This window comes from Xyrauchen texanus, chromosome 18, assembly GCF_025860055.1.
Source record: "Xyrauchen texanus isolate HMW12.3.18 chromosome 18, RBS_HiC_50CHRs, whole genome shotgun sequence".
NCBI classification, from domain to species: Eukaryota; Metazoa; Chordata; class Actinopteri; order Cypriniformes; family Catostomidae; genus Xyrauchen; species Xyrauchen texanus.
The window spans coordinates 7,355,416-7,360,273 of record NC_068293.1 but is presented as its reverse complement, the minus strand read 5'-3'; positions in this window follow the sequence as shown (position 1 = coordinate 7,360,273).

The following is a 4,858-nucleotide window of genomic DNA, read 5'->3' as shown; positions in this document are numbered from 1 at the left end:
CCATTGCTGTCTTCAAATGTCACAGTAAACATATAGTGTAAATGGCTTTTTTCACTCTGTGCTAGCTTGTCTGATTTGCAGTCACTGCAGTTTTTTCACTGTAATTGCTTAACTGAACAATTTCATTCAAGAGACATGTCAGATAAAATGCATTACAATGTCACTCTTCATTCCAGCCCATGAAAGAATCAGGCCCATGAAAGAAAGAGTCTTGGGTCGCCTCTTGATCGGTATTTTTTTCATTTAATGAGTGTTATTACCATACAATTCTGATTTAATCATGACAACCTATACATCATATGAAAGGTGCACTCCAGCTTCGATATTTCACAACGGTTTTACTATCTAAATGTTACAGTAACCGGGACTTCTGCATACCAAGCCGTATTTTCCTTGAAACTTCCACGTAAAACATAAAAATGGAACATGTACTGATGGAAATACTGATGGTATTTTTATATTTTATATTTAAAATTGTATTTAAAATAGTGTCATAAACCGGTGAGATTCGATACACCCTGTTTAATAACTGTTCTAGAAAGACAATATGTCAAAGAATTCAAAATCTTCAGGCTCTGGAGACATTAAAAGACACATTAAATGACACCCCTGACAAGACCAGGGAGCAGATTTGATTGATGAAGTGCGGGAGATTCTGCGAGAATTGTTCAACTTGATGAAGGAGTTACTCCGATTATCTGGAGTCATCGGAGAGGGAATTAGCCGCTAATCTGCTAATAACCCTCTTTCAGGACAGTGTTGTGGATTAATCTGCATGTTCTTTGTGCTTATGTCTCCTATTGGCAGGAGTTTGTTTTATAGATTATCTTTTGTTGTGTAATTCTGTCTCACAACATCTGTATAGAAGCACCGGACTGGAGCATTCCGATGGCAAAGTTTCGTCTCGTAGGCGTACATGGACTGTTTGAGTTTAGAGGGATGGATGCCAGTTGGCACTGTCATCCGCAGGGTTAATGCGCACGTTTATCTTTTTTTCGGATTGTTTGGTTCTGGGGGAAGTTCGGGGTTTGATTGTTGCTCTAATGTTGGAACGTGGTCTTTATAATTTACAGTCTATTTTTTCTCATATTTTCAAAATGTCAAATGTTAATATGAGTCTCTCCATGTGGAATGTGAATGTGTTGAGGCACCTCATAAAAAGAAGGAAGATTATTTCTCTTCTCAAGCATAAGAAATATGATATAGTGTTTCTTCAAGAAATGTAACTTCCTGCTTTCCCTGCAGGAAGCTGAAAAATTTGGGAGGATATGGGGTGGACAAGAGCAGGGGAGTCATTACACTGATAAGTAAACATCTACAATTTAAATGCCTCAAACAGATTAAAGATAATTTAGGAAGAGTCATTATTGTCTTAGCAGAAATTCAGGGAAAAATTTTGATTTTGGCTAATATTTACACACCTAATGTTGATAAATGGGGCTTTTTTATAAATCTTGAAGGGATGTTGCAAGCCGCTGGCACCCCTCATGATATAATATTTGGAGGAGTCTTTAATCTTTTGATGAACTCAGTCCTTGACCATAGTGAAGCAAAAGTGTGTATGCCCCCTAGAGCTACATTGATGCTTCACAGGATGTGTAAAAATCTTGGTCTTACAGATATTTGGAGACTTGTTTTTCATCAGTCCATAAGATTTATTCTAGAATAGAATTATGGACAAAAGTGTCCAGAGTGTTTAATTCTGACATTTATTTAAATGTTGCCTCGAGCATATGGCTGAACCCAAAATTATGTATTAATAAGTCCCCATTCTCCTGCTCAGAGTGGCTCGTGAGGGGGTTGCTACACTCGGTGACCTATATGAGAGTGGAGTATTGAGATCCTTTGAAAATTTTGTACAACATTTTGGGATTCACGGATCTCCGTTTTTTAGGTATTTATAGCTGTGCCATCTGCTCTTTACTATTTTTGGGAGTAGCTTACACCCCCCTAAAGCAGCAGATACTCTGGGAGAGGTGATTACTGCTTTTGGAAAAGGTCATAAGGCATCAGTGTATTACTCCCTGCTAAATCAGAGTCTGGGGGACAGAGCTTAGCGGAGGGTCTAAATGTCACTGTCCTGGTTACAAAAGCAAAGTTTGTGGGGAATTATAGCCATTTTCTATACTTTTGAGGCATAAGCAATTAGGAAATAACACTTACTACCTAGGAAAAAAAATTGTGTTACATAGTGTTATATTATATACTCTGCACCCGTCTACTGAGATGCTTGAATTTGGGAATTAACATTGCTTGCGTTTGAACATCATATTTACGGGCAAACTGGTGTCAATTTTTTTTTTGACATTTCTGTTGAAGCAAAGAATTTTGGGCTGTCAGTGCCCACGAAGGATACACCTCATGCATCCTCCAAATTCCCATGAAAGAAGGTCGCATTCGAAGGCTGCATTTGAAGAATCCTACTCGCTTTTCTGAAACGAGACAGCCTTGATGACGTAAGTAGCCAACAAATGAGACCTCCGAAGGATGCATCCTTCTAAACGAGACACAGCCATAAAGAACAAAGTGAGCTGGTCCCACTGACTGTCAAAGTTTACAGAGGATTACCGAGGACTTGCTATGTGTTGAGATGATAATGGCAGTAGCCGAATAAAACATTTAGAAACCTACAGATGTTTGTTTCTGTGTTATTTTTTAATTATTTACAAATATTTGCAAATGAAGGCCTCGAGACAAGTAGGCATTTTTACTCAATGATTTTACTAATACAGGCAGACGGCTCTTGAGATTTACTAGACCAGTTATTGAACCAAAGAACCCGTTCGAAATGAACGACTCAAACCAAAGTCAGCGCTTCGTACCTCAAACTGTCGAAGTTTGCAGAGGATTACCGAGGAGTCTGATGAGTGAGCTTCTGATACTATGGACATGAATGTACTGAGGACATGAACGAGACTGTGGCGAACTGTATGTTTCTTTAATGACAAAAACATACTGGAAATATTCGTTTATCTATTTTTAAAGACACGTACAACATACCCACATTTTGCACAGTGTCTTTATTGGTTGCTTTAGGTGCAAAACTTTAATGTAGGAAACTTATCCAAGATGTAATTAATATCGACATGCAGGATCACAGAATGAAACACTGATGACAATAAACAACATTATTATTATAACTTAATTGAATAAAAGGTAATAATCAGCAATGTGCATTTACATATGGCTTATTTAAATGTTTGAGTTTGAAAACAATGACTCTGCGATGTTAGAATTAGGTGCTAAAGACGCCATTACATGATGTAAAAGAACTGCTAAATCTGTTTTGAACCGGTTCGTGGAAATGAACTATCCAAAAGAACCGGTTCACGGAAATGAATCGGACTTCCCATCAATAATACTTCAGTTGGGCACTTGCGGTCTTGGCCACTTGAGTGCACGTGCACGTGACAGGAAGTAAGTGTTCAAGACTGTCCCATGTCTGAAACATGCCAAAGCTCAGTGGACTTAACCCACACTAAATCCACACTAGTGCAAATACCGCTTTGGTGTGGTCTTTCAGGCGAAAGGGTTCTCCCATTCACAGTGGTACGAACGAGAGAGCTCCCGGTCTAGCCTGTGGAGGCACTCGCAGCATCCCCACGTGAGGTCCCTCTGTGTATATGGGACTCTTTTATCATTCGAATGGGAGAGTCCTTGATGTGTATCCCAGAGTTCATCACTCTCAGGAGATACACCCCACCTACCCGAGCGATCTGTGTATTTTCGCCATGATGTCGTCAAGGAAAGCTTTTCAACATAAATTATTTATTATAATCAGATAGTGAAGCATATATTTATTTTAGTATAAATGAAAGTATTCAACGTTATATAACGTGTTTAGGATGACTTAATATCAGGATCATAATTACTAAATATTATTTATGTGTATATTTATTTACCTCTTTGTATTCTTTGCACCCAATAATCACATTATTTAATTTGTTCTTGCCTAATAATGTTAGTGATTTTGGTCATTTATCAGTCAGTGTGATACAATAAACGGTCTAGTAAATTTATTAAAATTAAAAATGTATCTATCACAGGTTCTTTCTCATCTTTATGTTTTAATGCTTTTTATTTGTTGTATAAAATCACATAATGATAAGTTGTGTAAAGCAGACTTTGGTCATCTTATATAAATGACAAGCCAAAGCATTTCATTTATTTGAGCTATTAATGGATCACACGGGTTTATAGAATAAAGTTTTTATTTTTTTAAATTCAGTTTTATGCAGTGTCTTGAGAAACAAAATAGAAAGAAATTGCTTATATTTTACATCAGTTTTGGATGATTACATTTTACAGTTAAACAGCACCAACATCTTTACCTGTACGAGTGTCCCAACATGCAATCAAAAGTCATCCACACACTCGCAGTCTTCACGTCTACTTGCACACTTGTGGCCAAACACTGGAAATACGTAAGACAAAAGGGTTAGTAAGCAAAACCAAAACTGCAAGTGGGAGTATTGGGACAGCGCCTTGATATTTATTTTATTTTTTATTATTATTATTATTATTCATGCCAAACGACTTACATGAAATTGTGTCAACAAGTACAGAACAACAAACACAATATAAAATAAGGAAGACATATATTATAAATATAATAATATTAATAAAATAAAAAATATAAAGACGGGGGGGCATCCATAGGTTAAACATTTAATGTACTTTTTTACTTTTCAAAGATTTTTTGTTTTTTATGCCCATTAAAGACAAAACGTAGGAGTTATAGTCTACCAGAACAATTGACAGTAGTGCATTCTTACCCAAAAATTTGCATTTGTGTATAAACAATTTACCAAGTATAATAAAAAGATGTACTGGATACAAGAATTTGAGTATTAATTAA